The sequence below is a fragment of the Eurosta solidaginis genome, chromosome 3 (assembly GCF_040869045.1).
Source record: "Eurosta solidaginis isolate ZX-2024a chromosome 3, ASM4086904v1, whole genome shotgun sequence".
NCBI lineage: Eukaryota > Metazoa > Arthropoda > Insecta > Diptera > Tephritidae > Eurosta > Eurosta solidaginis.
Genome location: NC_090321.1, coordinates 147191910 through 147211759, shown reverse-complemented (window position 1 = coordinate 147211759; position 19850 = coordinate 147191910). Strand labels below are relative to the sequence as shown.

General features: G+C 41.2%; 1 long non-coding RNA gene and 1 pseudogene across 1 annotated transcript; one reads left to right on the top strand and one right to left on the bottom strand.

Annotated features, from left to right (window-relative positions):
• Nucleotides 1-19850, bottom strand: part of LOC137244340 (tRNA (guanine(26)-N(2))-dimethyltransferase-like) — an 81047-nt pseudogene that overhangs the window by 19699 nt on the left and 41498 nt on the right.
• On the top strand, nucleotides 1709-5806 carry LOC137244346 (uncharacterized). Its single transcript, XR_010950912.1, has 3 exons — nucleotides 1709-1937; nucleotides 3882-4246; nucleotides 4306-5806. It is a non-coding gene; the product is annotated as an uncharacterized lncRNA (long non-coding RNA).

Below are 19850 nucleotides of genomic sequence, written 5' to 3'. Positions count from 1 at the left end.
TTGGTTTTTTCAAATAACGGTAAATTGCAAATATCTCAAAAATGGTACCATAGAATAAAAAATGAACTCGATTTTCGAAATCAGGGGGTGGTTTTACATACGAACTTCATAACGGCGTCTCTGGTAAATTTTGGCCGTCGACCAGTGTTATTGTTGACACCACTCCCGATATTTTTAGAATTTCAAAACGCCATATCTGAGCATAAATTCAATACATTTTTACGTGAGATAATAAATTATATACTTGTTTTACTTTATTATCTATATAATATACAGGCACCTTCGAATACATCGTCTAGAGAGGTTGAGGACGCCATTGGTCGCGCTAAACCATCCAAAGCAGTGGGCCCAGACGGCATAGCCATGCCGATGCTTAAAGACCTAGGGAAAGAGGGTTTCAAATATTTAGCGCATGTCTTCAACCTGTCTCTCTCCACCTTTGCCATACCCGAGAAATGGAAAATGGCCAGGCAAGGTGGTCCCGCTACTAAAGCCTGGGAAACCAGCTAACGTAGGTGAGTCATATCGTCCGATATCTCTCCTATCGCCAGTGGCAAAGACGCTTGAAGCCATTTTGCTCCCTTATTTCCAAGCACATTTGCAGCTAGCCCCTCATCAGCATGGCTTCAGAAAACTCTATAGCACTACCTCCGCGCTAAATGTCATTAGCACCCAGATAAATTGCGGTTTGAATCAATACCCCCACCATAGAACAGTACTCGTAGCGCTAGACCTATCAAAAGCCTTTGATACGGTCAACCATGGCTCATTACTGCAAGACCTGGAAGGGTCTACCCTTCCCCCATGTCTTAAAAGGTGGACCGCAAATTATCTGGGTGGTCGGCAGGCATTGGTGCAATTCAGAAACGAAACATCAAAACCAAGGAGAATTAAACAAGGGGTGCCACAGGGTGGTGTCATCCCCACTTTTGTTTAATTTCTACATATCTAAGCTACCTTCAACACCGGAAGGAGTCACAATCGTTTCCTACGCCGATGACTGCACAATAATGGCCACAGGCCCAGGCCCAGAGATCGATGAGCTATGCAATAAAATAAACGGCTATCTCCCTGATCTCTCCAGTTTTTTCGCCTCGCGAAACCTGGCATTGTCACCGACTAAATCTTCCGCGACCTTATTTACAACATGGACGCCCCAAATGTCGACCATATTGAACATCCACGTCGATGGCACTACGCTACCGACTGTCCTACACCCCAAAATCTTGGGTGTGACGTTTGATCAGGATCTACATTTTGGTGCGCACGCAACCGCAATTGTTCCGAGAATTCAGAGCCGTAATAAAATCCTCAAATCCCTCGCTGGCAGTACCTGGGGAAAAGATAAAGAAACGCTAATGACCACATACAAAGCAATTAGCCAGCCGATTACGTGCTACGCGTCACCCATATGGTCGCCAAGCCTAAAAACTACCCACTGGAAGAAACTACAGGCCTGCCAAAATACTGCTATCAGAATCGCCACGGGCTGTCTTCTTATGTCCCCAGAATACCATCTGCATAATGAGGCGAGAATACTCCCCATCAGGGAGAGAAATGAGATGCTGACCAAACAGTTTCTGTTGAATACCCAGAAACCTGGGCATCCCAACAGACATCTGATTGACGAACCAGCACCGCCTAGGGGCCTAAGGAGTCATCTCCGTAAGCATTTTGAGGAAATACGGCACCTGAGAATAACCCCGTATATTAGAAAAGTCCTATCACAGAATTCGGTTGAAGAATGCCCTAACTCAGATTTGGCTTCAAAAATGACCGATCTGAGCTCAAATACAACACATTTTGACAATAGCTGGAGTGTTTATGAAACAAATTCTAAGATAGGGCGTTCTTCAAACGAATTCTGAGAAAGGAAGTTTTTGAAACGGCAGCCGAGATTTGGTGATATTCCACTCAGCAGCCGATATGAATATATGGTAAGTCTCATTTTTACCGACCTTTCCTTTCCTTTTTAAAAATGTGCTTAACAAAACTTTTTCTTTTAATGCATTCTTAAAATGAATCCATAAGCACTGTAACGTTAACAACTTTTTCATACTTGTTTTTTGATTTGTCTTGAGAGTGGCGATTTTAATATTAGAACGGCTAATTTAGACAATTAAAATAACAAAAATTACTACAAAGCCAAATTTTAGTGAGGACCTCTAGTTTACCATAAAAATATTAAAATTAAAAGTCCCCATCTATCCTATTCGAGGTAAAAAAAAATTACTCGAGGTCAAAGGTCATTGCCTTAATAGCACCGCAGAAAAATTCCTCCAATTCTTTTCTCCTAGAGAGAACAATAATTGGGGAATAGGAATTTCGAATCTTCGAAGTCAGCTGATTTGCCAATTGAAATTTTGTTGCGCATTTCTATTTTTGTTAACAAATTAAAAGTTTAGTTATTGTTGCGAATTTGTTTAAAATTGAGAAAAAAAAATATAAGCAAAGCAACAGGGAGCAACAAACGAATGATGCAACCATCTTTCACACGTTGTTATTGTAGCAGTGCTTCGCCCCATCCAATAGGTGCGACCGATCAGAAATTATCATCAATATCCTCTAACGGGAGTCCAAGGAAACTTGCTGTTTCGACAGGGGGGACCATAATGAAAGGGGCGTTAGAGGCGTTGGTTCCACATTACAATTAAAGAGATGGTTGGTGTCATGTGGGAACACATTGCAAGCGGGACATACATTTTGTATGTCGGGGTTGATTCTGGATAGGTAAGAGTTTAATCTGTTACAGTATCCAGAACGAAGTTGAGCTAGAGTGACTCGCTTTTCTCTGGGGAGTATGTGTTCCTCTTCCGCGAGGTTTGGATACTTTTCTTTGAGTACTGGATTCACCGGGCAATTCCTATCATAAAGGTCCGACGCTTGTTTATGGAGTCCACCAAGGACCTGCTTGTGTTTTTTCGCTTCATACGGCTGGGTTCTCGGGAGCCGTATTTCCTCAAAATGCTTACGGAGATGACTCCTTAGGCCCCTAGGCGGTGCTGGTTGACCAATCAGATGTCTGTTGGGATGCTCAGGTTTCTGGGTATTCAACAGGAACTGTTTGGTCAGCATCTCATTTTTCTCCCTGATGGGGAGTATTCTCGCCTCTTATGCAGATGGTGTTCTGGGGACATAAGAAGACAGCCCGTGGCAATTCTGAGAGCAGTATTTTGGCAGGCCTGTAGCTTCTTCCAGTGGGTAATTTTTAGGCTTGGCGACCATATGGGTGACGCATAGCACTTAATCGGCTGGTTAATTGCTTTGTGTGTAGTCATGAGCGTTTCTTTATCCTTTCCCCAGGTACTGCCAGTGAGGGATTTGAGGATTTTGGTACGGCTCTGAATTCTCGGAACAATTGCGGCTGCGTGCTCACCAAAATGTAGATCCTGATGAAAGTCACACCCAAAATTTTAAGGTGTAAGACAGTCGGTAGGGTAATGTCATATGGTCGACATTTGGCGCGGCTATGTTTTAAATAAGATCGCCGATGATTTGGTTGGTTACAATATCAGGTTTCGCGAGGCGACAAAACTGGAGAGATTGGGGAGATAGCTGTTTATTTTATTACAAAGCTCATCGGTGTAGGAAACAATAGCATAGGTGTAGAAGCAATAGTGACTCCTTCTGGTGGTAAAGGTAGCTATTGATATGTAGAAGTTAAACATAAATTTAATGAATATGAGTTTTTTTTAAGTTATTGCAAAAAAGCGTTGAGGATTTTTAATATTTAACGAGGTACCTTCGTACATGTTTCTAAGAATGAAGAATGAGACCTATTCAAACTTCGCTATACTTTAACATACGATACTTTACCCCATTTTAACACAACTATCATTTATTGATTTATTAAATTTTATAAAATGTTTCTTCCTCCACAGTTCCATTTCCGTATTGGATGGTAAATATGGCTTTCGCATTTTCTCCATCAATAACTGTGACAAGGTGGAAAAAATCTATGCGCGTAAATCGCAACATATCTTGGTCGAGCGTTTCTTCAATAGCTCTCTAGTGGTGATGGTGACAGCAGAGAAACCCAACTGTTTACAAATGTTACAATATATCAATTGCGTCTACGGCTCAAATACCTACCGTATATGAATGAATCGAACGCACCTAATTGTCTGCCTAACGGATAGTATACATACTCATCAAATCGAAAATATTGCATCAAACGAACTGGGTCTGAATACTGAAACAGTACACATATTCAAAATCGATGAGAAGGCTGTGATGATGGTATAGGGTGAGTTGTTGAATAACATACGAAAACCACTTTAACCCATCTATATATTTGCATTACAGCTAAAGCTTTACAAACAGCAAAAATTGCTGGCGCCAAGCAATTAGAAAAGGGCGGTGAAGCATTCATCACACTGTACGGATGGTGCAAGTTAGAAACTGCTGTTGTAACTGCTGCCACCGACACAACGGTCATCTCTACATCGCCGAGTAGCGGCTCGTCCGACTATCTATCGAAGACAGTATAATCATATCTCTTGCCAACACAGGTTAGCGATGTGCTTGCACAGGAAAAGATTTCAATTGAACCCAATTAAGAGAGTTTATTTATTATTAAAGTACTTACTTTTCTTTATATCAACAGTATTAAATTAAGTTGCAATTTCATGTACATATATAATAAGGGATGTGATACGATTGCTGTCGGAATTAGATTTGAAACCAATCAGTACTCTGCAGGGTTGCAGAATTATTACTTGAATGATTAGATTTAGAACAATAATAAGTCTGACTCAATTACTAGTCGTACATTTTTAAGTTCATCAATTACGACAGCAATCGGATTCCATGACACCTTTGAATATTCTTGATCTGAAAAAAGAGTAAACCTAATCTGAATTTCTACTAAGCTTTAAGTTGTAGATTATTCAAATAATTGGAGTTTTTTCTAAAGCTTAAAATTATTTTCTGTTCGCTTGGAAAAGATTTCAATTGGAAAACAAAAACCAATAAGGCGAGTTTATTTATTATTAAAATACTTACTTTTCTTTATATGAACTGTATTAATTTAAGTTACAATTTCATGTACATATATAACAAAGAATGTCGTGTACGATTGCTGTTGGAATTAGATTTGAAACCAATCAATACTTCTGCTAAGGGTTGCAAAATTATTGCTTGAATGATTAGATTTAGAACAATAATAAGTCTGACTCAATTACTAGTCCTACATTTTTAAATTCATATTTTACTTTACTTTATTACTTTCAAATTCAATTACGACAGCAATCGGATTCCACGACACCTTTGAATATTCTTGATCTGAAAAAAGGGTAAGCCTAATCTGAATTTCTACTAAGCTTTAAGTTGTAGACTTAAGTTGATTCAAATAATAAAATTTTTTATTCGCAACCATGGAAACAACTCAAATTTTACATGAATATAACACACTTCTGAATTGTCCAAATATAAAGTTGGCTGCAGCAGCAATATAGCTCAAAGCAATTAATAAATTTTTATGTTATTATTAAAGTACTTACTGCCTTTTTATATTAAATGTATTAATTTAAGTTGCAATTTCATATATATATGAGGCTCCAAGATGCGAAACCAGATGAATCCATGATATTTAAAACTTAGAAAAGCACAAAAAAGCTGAAATTTTTAAAATTGCTATGAATTTTCAATAACGGTTTTTAGAATGTTGGCTAGGCAATATTGTCGAAATTTAAATATTTCAAATTTTTTAAATATATATCTGGTTTTGCATCTAGGGGCCTCATATATTCTTATATCATATGTTATGTTTGGTTAACTTATTTAAATATAAATATTGAAAATTCAATTTATTTGGTTGGTATTTTATTCATGTGGCTGCTCCAGGTAAAGTAAATCAGCAGGTAAAATTCAAGTTATATGGCGGTTTTATAAATGGTAAAACCACAGTAAAAATGATTGTCAAATGACTGGAAAATGTAGAGTGAAATGACCGAAAATATGACCGCCATTTAACGCGCATTGTGACGTGTGTGAGCAGCACAGCACTATGCCCACATCCTATAAGTGGGAGCGGAATGCACAATCACATAAATAGGTACGAAATGGGAAAAAAGTGTAAAAAAGTTACCGACGCCTGAACAAACGTGACCAAAATTTAATATGGGGCGTGACCGCACAATGACGGTCAAATGACGTGGAGCGTTTTTGCAGGGTACATATCCTACTTGTAGACCTGTACTATTGTTTGACACTTCGGTCAGTGTCAAACTAGTGTGGGATTCAGTGGAACCTGCGTGGAACATGCGTTTGACACTGAACGAAGTGTCAAAATTACCGGGGTTGCTGTCGTGGAAAGCGACGCAGGGAAACAAAAAAAGGAGCGGAATATAATAAAAGATATGGGTTGCGGGAAGGTAAAATTTTTTTACGAATTTAGTATGAAAATGTATTGCACCTACATGCGTCCTACAGAAAATTATACAAAAGTCTTGAATTGGGGTATCTGAGGACGAGTTATTCCAGCATTAAGAATACAAACACGAGTGCTAAGTTTTTCTACCCGTTCAAAAGTTCTCCGCGAAAAACAGTTTGAAACCGACGTCGACTGCAATAACCCGTCCAAAAATGTGGAAAGAGAAATAAAAAGACGTGTTTTGTCCTGCTATCAATAGTTCAAAGGCGAAAAAGTATTCGAATTATTGGAAGCGAGGCAAAAACGCGTCTATTAATACCTCCCTCGACGGTTTTGGTCGTGTTTTAGCAATCGTCCCCGGTAATAAAGTATGACAATTTGTTATGGTCCACTTGGGGGATTTAACCTTGGAACGTACCAGTTGGCTACCCTGCAAAAACGCTCCGCGTCATTTGACTAGTCATTTGACCGACATTTTGCGGTCACGGCCCTTATTAAATTTTCGTCACGTTTGTTCAGGCGTCGGAAACTTTTTTACACTTTTTTCCCATTTCGTACCTATTTATGTGATTGTGCATTCCGCTCCCACTTATAGGATGTGAGCATAGCACTGCTCTGCTCACACACGTCACAATGCGCATCAAAAGGCGGTAAAATTTTCGGTTTTTTCCCCTACATTTTCGAGTCATTTGACAATCAATTTTACTGCGGTTTTACCGTTTATATAACCGCCATATAACTTGAATTTTACCTGCCGATTTACTTTACCTGTAGCAGCCACGAGAATAAAATATGAACCAAAAAAATTTAATTTTCAATATTTATTTTTAATTATAATAACCAAACATAACATGTAATATAAACATTTATTTAAAACATGTCATTAGATTTAGTCAATTTTTGCCAAATAAAGAATATATGAGGCGCCTAGATGCAAAACCAGATATTTAAAAATTTTAAAATAATATTTAAATTGCGACAATATTGCATCGCCTAGCAACATTCTAAAAACCCGTATTGAAAATTCATAACAATTTACAAAATTTCAGCTTTTTTGTGCTTTTCTAAGTTTTACATATCATGGATTCATCTGGTTTTGCATCTTGGAGCCTCATGAAATTGCAACTTAAATTAATACATTTAATATAAAAAGGAAGTAAGTACTTTAATAATAACATAAAAATTGTTACGGTCTGCTGCTACGGTCTACGGCTACGATCCACTTGGGAGCGTGTTCACGTGAACACACCTAGTGATGTGGCGAAAGTTGCGATACAAAAGTATCGAAAGAAAGAAATAAAAATTAGGCGATCACTAGCGGACTAGCAAAGAAAGAAACCGGCACGTTTTCCGGGAAAAGAGACTGCTGGCATGTTTTTTCCTTTTTGATTTTGGAAACAGAGGAGACATAACCTGGTTTTTGCTAGCGTGGTGATGGTGAAGAAACCCACGGGATTAATTCGCAGACATTGAACGAGTTTCTGGAAAAAGATACTGCTTGCGGGCTTTTATTTTCCTTTTTGATTTTGGAAACAGAGGAGACATAACCTGGTTTTGCTAGCGTGGTGATGGTGAAGAAACCCAGGTGATTAATTCGCGGACATTGAACGAGTTTTCCGGGAAAAGATACTGCTTGCAAGCTTTTCCTTTTTGTTTTTGGAAACAGAGGAGACATAACCTGGTTTTTGCTAGCGTGGTGATGGTGAAGAAACCCACGGGATTAATTCGCAGACATTGAACGAGTTTCAGGAAAAAGATACTGCTTGCGGGCTTTTCTTTTCCTTTTTGGAAACAGGAGAGACATAACCTGGTTTCGCTAGCGTGGTGGTGAGACATAAACCCTTTATAAAATTAAAATTTTTCGACTTTAAAATGAAGTAACCTGGATGACCAGGAAATATCGATGCTACATTCGTGACCAGCGCCCTACCAAGCGCGCAGTCCACATCGACGACAGCAGCCATTCCGGCAAACCACATTTCGATTCCGCACACTAAATTAGGCGGCCACAACAACACCACGCACTACCACTAGCTTAGCGCAACCACCAACACCATTAATAGCGCCCTACCAAGCGCGCAGTCCACATCGACGACAGCAGCCCTTCCGGCAAACCACATTTCTATTCCGCCCACTAAATTAAGCGGCCACAACAACACCACGCACTACCACTAGCTTAGCGTAACCACCAACACCCTTAATAGCGCCTTACCAAACGCGCAGTCCGCATCGACGACAGCAGCATTTCGGCAGAGACCACATTTACCGGCAAGAACACTTACCAGCAATAGCGATTGCGTCAACCACCTTGGGATTATCAAATACACACTCTAGGAATCCGGGTGAGTTCGTTCCTAATAAGGAAGACCAATTTTTTTATGAAAACAAACTAATCTGTTACCCCTGAATTATAAATTACCAACTGCCCTAGATAAATATGGAATTTTGATATTAACCTAATCGAGATAAATTTTGCAGTTAGTAAGTAGTTTACTACACTATAATTTTTATCCAAAAGGGGAAATATGCCAAGTAATTTAACTTAATCAGTTAAAATGTCTTCTCTCCTTTTGTTCCATTAGTGTAGAATAACATAACGAAAACTAGGCGGCCTCTCAAGCGGCTTACTTCTTTTTTTTGAACCTTTAAGGCTCTGCTTTTAAAAAGCTGCAACTCAAAAATAATTCCACAAAATTTTTAATAGAAATTTGGAGATCAAAAAGGAGCGAAGACTTTCTAACACTTCGGAAACTTTCCCGAAAACGTTTTCGAAATCCGCTTAAACGAGTTTTGTTGTACCAACCATTAAGGCTTACTTTGTAATAATTTATATAAAGCAAAATATACCCCTCTCAGTAAATTATTATTATTATTATTAGGCCTGCCACTCTAAATTCCGATATTTGTATCTTCTCACACAAGCGTTTATACTGATATCAAGCCATAAATGTGTGTATGATTTGAAATAGCACGAACAAAAGAAAACAAGCAAGCTTAGTTAGCCTTAAGTATTCATAATCGCATTGATCCCCGCATATCTTCACGCCTTAGAATAATAAAGGTTAATATGTAATAGTCTTGTAAGTTATAATGTTATATTACCACACTTAGCAGTTTTACGGTTTAAGAACAAACCAAAGGTTCCATTTTCAGTTTATAGTCCATCAAGGGTGAACGGTTAAATTGGTTCTTCTCTCATCTTACACCCTATGTACATAGTCGTAGTGAGAATAGCTATTCCGCTTACTATAAATATATTGGAGTTAAATTAATTACCCATTCGCAAAACAATACTACAAAGTATCAATTGAAAATGATATGGAACAAACACACAAAATTAAACTTGGTTTGGCATTTTGTTATACCAGTTAGTTATTACAAAGACCAGATTTAACACTTAATCTAGTATACATGCATATAGACTAAATTCAAAAGGATGTGAAACGACTTTATTAGCTTATGGTTAATTTAATTCTATAATTTTTTTTTGCAACACTTGCATTCACATGCTATAAAGCAAACAAAAAACCTAAATAACTTAACTACATATTAGTGCCGAATACAAGGCAACCAAATTATATTATTTAAAATTATATCCTACCACATACCTACAATATGCTACCATTAAATTTTTGTAAGCTAATCATAATCGCCATGAATAAATAAACTGTAATTAGAATGGGAATGCTGGCGTCTATACTTATTTAGAAGGCATTAGGTAGGGTTTACAGGTAAGGGGCCACCGAAATATAGGTGCGTCGGTGGCCATGGTTTTTGAGGGTGGGTATATGCACCGGGCGTCGCAACAACACCCGCGGCGCCCCCAAGTTATATTCGGCCCTTTTTGTTTATATCCTTTTGTATTTATTTTCAGCAGTTTTTTTGATTTTCAGAGTTTAGTAACCGGTCGTTTCCGGTTCGGTTAGTTTTTTGATCGTTAGTTTATTTTTTTTTGACAGTATTTTTTGAATTTGAATTTGAATGTTTAGCGGTCTGTCCGTGGCATCCGGTTCGACCGGATGTTGTTTTCTTTTGAATTTATAAGCGTTTTGAGTCGGTCTCTGCGCTTCTGTCGGTTTTTTTTTTGAATTTGACAGCTGCTACTTTTGATAGGCATGATAGGATTTTTTTTCTGTTTATGGCGCAGGACAGTAAGGTTGGCAAGGACCCGCCCCAGCCGACAATGACTAGCCACTGTGCACCACCACATCATGCCGACCGCCTTCCTTACTGATCCCCTAGGAAATGCGATTCCATAACAGATGGCGCCCAACGTGGCACCTGAGGTGCTGGTCGCGGGGGTCAGTCGGGTCAACCTGTGAAGTTGACCATCCCACCAGTCCGAGTGAGCAGCCACAGGAGCTGCCACCTACGTTGCGGTGGGATGGTTGGACGGATCAGGTTGTCCGGGCTGGTCATCGGGGGCAGTGGCTGACGGAGCCACGGACTACACGTCAAGTTATCCGAACTTTTTTTTTTATTTCACCCGATGAGGCAGTGCTGCACGCACTTGATTTTTTTGTAGCGGGGTTTTTATGTTTCCGGATGTTGTCCGTGGTCGGCTTTGGAGAATTATATGTCCGCTAAATTGGGTTTTTTTTGTAAAATTTTTTTTTTAGTTTTCTTTTGTTTTAGCCGAATTTGTGATGTTAGGATGAGTGCGTGCGTGTCTGGGTTATAAGAACCCCAGCTCATCCCACGCCCCAGGTGGTAGCTTGGAATACCACCTGGACTGTGACGGGTTGGGCTGGGATTCCCAGTGGCACTCCTTCCTGTCCCACCAGACTGGGGGAGCGGTCCCGAAACCGCTCCACCCATTGCGGCGGAGGCAGGAGGGGTGTCCAGAGTGAATGGACGGGAGGCCCCAACACCCCCAACCAGTCCCAGGGGCAAGCCCCTGGAGACTACCCCTGCGTTGCGGCTGGGCGTGTTGAGACCTACCCGTGTGTGTTTGTAACCGACCCTGGTGGCCCCAACCAGTCTCGGAGGGGGGGCCCTAAGAATGTAATTGTATTTAATTTTTTTTGGTAGCCCGAGTGCCTTCGGCGAAAGGGATGTCAGCATTCCCATCACTACCTAATTCTACGCAACTAATAGTTTTTTTTTCAGCCTTGAGTATTTCTCGATACGATTATCGAATAAATACTTCCATAATTACTTTCGCGCAACTTTTTTTTCTATACATTTTTTTTTTAATCAATCACCGGTTAAAGGGGAGGTGAACTTTAACCTGGTTTTCTTACCCCCATTGGTTGTACGTGGCAAAGTTTTTTATCTAAGACGTGACTTTTTTTTTTGATATGTCGCGCGACCAATCATTCAGGCAACAGGGCCGGACCACACCGTTCGGGAGTGCGGGGAATATCCGGGGAAACCAGAGCCGGGGCGGTAACAATATTAGAGGGGCCTTCTCCAAGGCCAGGCGTCCCTTGGTGGTGCACACCCCAGTAGGAGGACTCTACGGAGATACCGCGGTGGTGAACATGGGCTTGGACCCGAACGACCCTCACGACAAAATGGACAGACCTGTAAGCACCAGCAACTTAAATGCGCCGCTACTAAACGCACAGGACATCTCGGGGCTAATGATCAATGTGTCGACCTATGCACCAGATGGAGCTGGTGCTTTACCACCAAATTATGAAGTTGGAAACTTTGGAGACGCTGCAAGTGAAGGGGCAAATGCCGCAGGAATGCGTAACGAAGCTAATCAGGGAGACTCGTGGGTGGCAGTATTGCACCAACTGTTCAGGACCTCACAGGAAGAGATGTGGAGGGACATGGGGTCAATTCGAAGCAATATGGACCAGCTATACGCCGCTCTCGAATCCGCGCAGCAATCCAACCAGAAACACAGGAACGCAAGTAGGATGGTCCGTAACCCATTGCCATCGGTAGTACCACCAATGTACCCGACTCCGAACAGCATAGCAGTGAAACCGCAGGAGTGGAACATCTCGTTCGACGGCACTGGGAGCGTGGCCGATTTCCTTTTTAAAATGAACACCTTGTGTGAGCGCACACAATGCACGGACGAACAACTAATGGCTAGTTTCCACCTGTTTCTTTCCGGGCGAGCCGAAGAATGGTACTGGCTTTTCACGAAACAAAACCCAAACGCGACGTATGCCTTTTTGTGCTTCTCATTGAAAAGAGAGTTTGGCACCTTGAAAACTGACCACGAGATCATGATGGAGATCTCCATGCGGAAGCAGAAAGCAAGTGAGTGTTATGACGTGTTTCACACGGACATAATCTCCTTGAACGCGCGCTTAAGAGAGCCAATGTCGGAGCTTCTACTGATTGACATAATAAAAAGGAACGTCAACAGTAGCCTTAAGCTAATGCTTTTTAATGCGGACGTAAGGACCCTTCATGATCTACGCGATGTAGCACGCAGAGGTGAACAAGTGCTGAAAGAAAGCAAGCTGCTGGGACCCACTTACCCAGGACGGCATGTAAGCGAAGCACGCGTGACAACCCCGGACATGAGGATAGAAGACGAAGACGGCGAGATGGATCCGCAGATAGAGGCGCTCGAATGTCGACGCAGCAGGCGACCGGACTATTCCGGAATCCAATGCTGGAATTGCCAGGCAATGGGCCACTCATACATATATTGCGAGGAACCCATTAGGAATCCATTTTGCTTTAGATGCGGGTATAAGGGTGTATTTACCCCGAAATGCCCTAGGGACCATCGCAGACAGGGAAACCAGTACCCGAGCGAGAAGGTGGGGAACCTCGTTCGGCTTCATAGCTCCCACACCAGCCAGTGCTCGAGGCGTCGCCCCGTGCACCGAAACAGAGGGCGAGTCTCTGCACGGAGATGGTGAGCTTTCGAGGGGCAGTAGTACCCTGGCGAAAAAGCCCGCGAATGTATTAATAACTTACCCTGATAGTACGGACAATTCGAATAGTTCTGAAGCCGAGAGTCAAACGTCTTCCTCCGCGATGGGCGAGCCGATTAAAATTCTGCGACGCCGGCATAGGGATGTCGCTTGCCAAACGCAACTTTCACCAAACCTAGAAGAAAGGGAACATAGGTATGAACAAATAAGACATACCATTTTTGAACACTACCCGGTATCGGACAATATTTTGAAGTGTAGGAAGAGATACCACAGGAGAGTACAGGAGCGTAGACTGCTGCAAGCCACCATGTTAACGCTTACAGAGGACGAAAGGCCTTTAGTAAAGTCTAAAATTAAAGATAGTTTTCTTGTAGGGTTGTTGGACTCGGGGGAAAAATGGAGTAGAATTCCTAGAGGATAATGGCTTCGAATATCAGCCCTTACATGCGTTCGTATATACAGCGGGCGGCAACAAGCAAAAAATTTTAGGCTCAGTATCCCTACCAGTCACCTTCAAAAATATCACAAAGGTTATTCGTTTTTACCTTGTTCCCTCATTGCTCCAAGAAGCATACTTCGGGGTAGATTTTTGGAGAGCATTTGCGTTAGCTCCCGAAATATTCCCAAGCGTAGAGTGCATAGATATTAGACTTGAAAAGGAAGAGGGTCTTAACCTCCATGAATTGTCACCAGACCGGAAATTAGAATTACAAAAGGTCATCGAGACGTTTCCTTCATACGAGAAATTAGGCCTAGGGCAAACCAAATTAGTGGAGCATCACATCGACACCGGTGATGCTGTACCTATAAAAAGCAAACATTTCCCTCTTTCGCCAACGAAGAAAGCCGAAGCTTTTAGAGAACTAGACCGGTTACTCGAATTAGGAGTTATAGAAGAATCCAACTCCCCGTGGTGTAGTCCTGTAGTACTGGTCCGGAAACCAGGTTAAGTTAGGCTGTGCATAGATTCGAGGAAGGTCAACGCGGTGACTAAGAAAGACTCGTACCCCCTGCCTCATATCAACGGCTTATTGAGCAGACTGAAAGATACGCATTTTATTAGTGGCATTGATCTGAAAGACGCGTTCTTCCAGATCAAATTGACAGAGTCCTCTAAGGAAAAAACAGCATTCGCAGTTCCGGGGAGGCCTCTGTACGACTTCAAAGTAATGCCATTTGGCCTGTGCAATGGACCGCAGACTATGAGTAGGCTGATGGACAAGGCAATCCCTTCGCGTCTGCTAGAGAACGTCTTTGTTTACCTGGACGATCTGATGGTATGTAGCACTAATTTTGAGGATCACCTAAAATTGCTAGCGGAAGTGGCCCAATGTTTGAGAGACGCAGGGCTGACAATAAACTGTCACGTACACGTTGCTTTGGTTCCAGATGGTGGCCCTAGCTAGCTCAGTACGTTTGGCAGGCCGTGGTTCTCAACCCGCCATCTTGGAACCGGACGCACACATATATTTACTTACTTCCGTTCACCTCTTCGGATTCACTTACCCACCGCACAACAGGAATCCCACCCAACCTTGGACCGCTCGCATCGTGGAACCTATTCTGCGGTCACCCTAATGCCATGCTCCATACTCCTACTTACCTCCTCGTCATCCCATCCTTACATCCCGCCCCAAAAGAAATTAGCAAGCCATACTACTGCTCTTTTCAGTTCAATGACGTATTTTAATAATTAACATGATCTTAAACTCTGTACACTAAGGAAATAAAATCTTACATACAAAGACTCAAGCTCCGTTTAAATTAAACAATATTTTCCTTCAAACACTTCACTTACATATACATACATGCAAATTTGAAATTAAAATATATGGGTTTATTCTTTATCTCGCAAAAGAAAACGTATATATATATATTTACACAGATCTATAAAAGAAAAAAAAAATAAACGTATGGAAACCGTATTCCTGAACGTACACAAAATTTATAATAAACCAAAAAAAATCAACATGTGCACATAAATTCCGTATAAAATAAAAACATCTATGACCAATATTCTTTTGAGACTATGTTCCTGGGTCTTTCCGTCGCCAAAATTACCAAACTCTTATCTACTCAACTGGAGTTATGTAAAAAAAGTAGTTTTAAAACACACCCTAATGCCTGCCTAAAAGAGCTCTTTTATGTGGGGATTGGGGGGCTTATTGGCGCAGGGTTCATACTCTCTGCAATAAAAAAGGTACGACAAAAAAAAAACCGTCTAAATCGTTTTGGTATATCTTGTGACTGATAGACACCTTACGATTTTATAGAATTTCCGATCTACTAGGAACATTATGTTTAAGACTAAAACGGATAATTGACTCGGATGCATGTCAAGGCACACCCATGTGATATTCAGATTTTATAACATGTACAATTTGGGATACAAAAAAAACAATTTTAAGACTACCCTGACTTGTTTGTTAATTCCTATCTACCATAAAAAGCTTTTATACAAATTACACTATGGTGAACTTTTATGCTGCGTGCTACACTGAGGTAGGTCGCTCCAACGTTAAGGTAAACGGCTAGACGAATAAATAAATCCAATTGGACGCAGCTTTCCGAGATGCAAGATTTGTTGTAGGGTTTTGAATAAATCGGCGATCGAATGTGTAGGGGATTTGCGCGCAATAACGCCGAGTACATATAAAATGACGTCGAATGTGTAGAACGAATATGGACTTTGCATCAAAATGGTGTCGAATTTTATAAAAGGGTTGATACTCGCCACGATTTTGATGTCGAAGTTGCACGACGAATTGTTGTATTTGAAAAAATTTGATGCCGAATTCGTAGAAATTCGTAGCTTCGTAAAAATTGTGATTTTTGTACGATACGTGATTCGTAAAAAAAAGGTGATTCGCAAAAAAGTTTATGATTTTGTAAAAATTGATGATTTTGTAAAAATTGATGATTTTGTAAAACTGGATGATTTTGTAAAAATTGATGATTTTGAAAACTCGATGATTTTGTAAAAATTGATGATTTTGAAAACTCGATGATTTTGTAAAAAAATCGAGATTCCCTGGCGCTTTAAAAAGGCTTCACTGTCCACCTCCGGTTCCCACTACGAGAATGAAATCTCAATTAGCGCCAATTAAAAAATTTTTTTTTATTAAGGCTCCCAAAACCGATTTGGCGTTCACGCGCCTTATGTCGCACATACATCAATGTTATATTGCCCTCATACCTACACGCAATATGAAATGAATGTATCCACAGAAATTTATTATTTTAATCAAAAAAAATCAAAGAGATAGTAAATTTTTAGAATTTGGGATTACGCAAAAGAAAACAATGCTTGAGTGGGAATCTTCACCCAAGAAAATACGTGCCTGCGGATTTAATGAAGAGGCTGGTGACCGAAGTCAAACTTGAGGTCGCGTGAACCCCAAACGGCGTGAAAGTCTCGATGACCAAAAAAAAATCCCTTAACATTTACGGACTCACCTGATTATTAAATATTCCACATCTCTATGCCGCGAGGAAATCCTGTCCTGGTGGTTGGGTTTTGTATCGCCCATCTCTTTTAGAGTTTTCGATCGACGCCGCGCTTTTACATAAAGGCAGCTAGCCTGATATTAAAATTTACAAATTACTGAGATTATACGGCGCTACTCTGATCCTTTCTGGACCCTCGCGCACAGCGAATTTCTTAAAAAAAACTTAATCATACACAACAAGTTAAATATTTTTTCATTTATTCGCAAAGCGGCGCGCGCACTGTAGCCCGATATGATGCTATATGTTACTTTACTTTTGTTCTCCTTCAGTTACCCCCTTTTATACCATCCGAACCGCTGAAAAGAACCGTTTCCTTATGCCGTTTCCCACGGTCTTTCTTTTGTCTATTGTAATCATGACCACCCTATATCTATCCCTGTCCTTATTCTCACCATATCATGCACGCCCATCTGGCAATCTTCCAAATAAAGCTTTTTTTCATCATTGTGAACTTATGCGAATTCACAATGGTGTTTTTGGGACATTTCATTTGACATTTCTCGTGTTTACATTTCTGGTAAACACGATTTTTATAAATTTTATTATGAATAAAATCTAGTGGGGGATCGACTGCTACCCAAAAAAAATGTCGAGAGAGGTGTCACAAGACGAGTCTTAATCTCGATAACCATGCTCCGAAGGTGCAAAAATAAAAATTGTATCTCTATCCGGAGGTATTTGGTGTAGAAGTTGGTGATTTTCATGTGATTGTTGTTATGTTGAGTACCCAACAAAAAAACTGTGAACATAAGTGTTTTGCGTGGATATAGTTTTGGTCTCCAAACCGGTGTTGGACCCACCCAGGGTACTATTTTATAAGCGCGGCCGAGGCTGCCAACGTAGAAAAGTGTTTTGCGCAAACATACGGTGGATACCACCCCTGGTTTAGGAGGGAGACCCGCTGGTAACTTTTCGGTTTTTTTGTTCATATATTTTGAACGAGCAAAAAAAATTTATTCCAATATTGCTGTTTTAACAGCGTACTCCACCTCAACATATGAGGCTCTATACATCCGAGCGGGCCAAGGTGTGAGTGAAGCCCAACGCGGGGACGACCCACGACCTGACAAAACGTGGAAAAAAGTAAATTTTGTCAGAAGGAAATACGCTACTTAGGGTACTTGATAGGCAGCGGGTGTCTGAAAGTGGATCCGGGAAAAATAGAAGCAATGCAAAACTTCCCGATTCCTAAATCCCCTCGGCAAGTGCGTAGGTTTGTGGGCATGGCGAATTGGTACCGAGCGTTTATTACCAATTTTGCTGACTTGGCAGGTCCCTTGACCGACTGTCTCCGCAAGTCAGCGGCCCCGTTTAAATTTACCTCTGAAGCTATAGAGGCATTCGAAAAACTAAAAGTAGCCTTGAGTTCGGCGCCTGTCTTGGCCCAACCAGACTTTTCCAAAGAATTCGTGATACAATGCGACGCTTCCAAAATAGGTGTTGCCGGAGTGTTGTTCCAGGTCGATGACGAGGGCGCTGAGCATCCGATCGCGTTTGTGTCGAAAAAATTGAATAATGCTCAGCGCAATTACACGGTAACCGAGCTGGAATGTCTTGCAGCCATAATCAGCGTGAAGCGTTTCCGACCCTATGTCGAAGGATTACCTTTTCGGATTATTACGGACCACTCCAGTCTCAAGTGGTTGATGACACAAAAAGACTTGAGCGGGAGGTTGGCGAGATGGTCACTCTTACTGCAAATATACGATTTTAGAATGGAACATCGTAAGGGTACCCTGAATGTAGTACCAGATGCGCTGTCGCGGTATGATGCCGATGAGTTGTCTTTCACTACCACACCCGGGGAAATAGATTTAGTCTCTCCCGAATTTAGCAGCAACGAATATTTAGGCTTAATTCGGACCGTCACCGAAAATGAGGAATCGCTTCCGGATTTACGAGTGGTGGACGGGGTAATATTCAAACGAGTTAAATTTCGTAACGGAGTGGAAGGGGAAGAAGACTCGCTGTGGCGTTTATGGTTGCCAAAAGGGTTGACGGAGGAAGCAGTGAGATTGGCACACGACGCTAACCGGAGTTACCATGGCGGATGGCAGAAAACCTTAGAACGTGTTAGGCAGAAGTACTTCTGGCCGCAGCAGGCTAAGGACGTCAGGGACTGCAAAACGGTAAAACCCACCAATCAGCAGTCGAGACCACCTATAGGGAGTACCTTTGAATCCGAAAGGCCATTTCAGCGGTTATATTGCGACTTTCTAGGGCCGTATCCAAGATCTAAGCGGCGTAATCAATTTCTTTTTATAGTATTAGACCATCTTTCAAAATACGTTTGGCTAAAGCCCATGCAAAGAGCCACCACTGTTAACGTCATAAATTACTTCGCCTCCGAACTTTTTCCGACTGTAGGGGTTCCTGAATTTATCCATAGTGACAATGGTAAACAGTTTATCTCGAAGGAAATGAACCAATTTTTAGTAAATTACGGGGTGACGCACGTGAGGACGGGGCTTTATTCTCCCCAAGCGAATGCATCCGAACGCGTCAATAGAGAAATTGTTTATAAGATTAGGATTTTCCTGAAGGATAAGCCTGACCACACCGATTGGGATAAGCATATACCCGAAATTTTATCAGTTTTGAGAAGTGATTTTCATACGGCGATTCAGTGTTCTCCATACTTTGCATTATATGGCCAAAATATGGTCCAACATGCCGGAACGTACAAAATTTTAGCGAAGCTCGGCAGCCTTCGGGAAGACCAAGTTACGATAGTAAGCAGAACTGACAAGTTGACTAATATTCGTGAGCAAATCCGTAAAAATTTAGATCAGGCTAAAGATAGGGGAGTAACCACCTATAACAAGCGCTCTAGGCAAGTCAACTACAAGGAAGGTCAGGAAGTTTTCCGAAGAAACTTTGCCTTAAGTAACTTTAAACAGGGTATTAGCGCCAAATTCCTGCCGAAATACCTTAAGTGTCGTGTGCTCCGAAAAATAGGCAATGCATTGTATGATCTCGAGGACCTAAACGGGAAATTGATAGGTCGCTTCCATGCTTCGGATATTCGTCCGCAGTGAACCAACAAAGGCGTTTCTTTTGCTAAATTACAATTGGATCTTTTTTTTACCTACCAATCGGACTTTTTTTGTCTG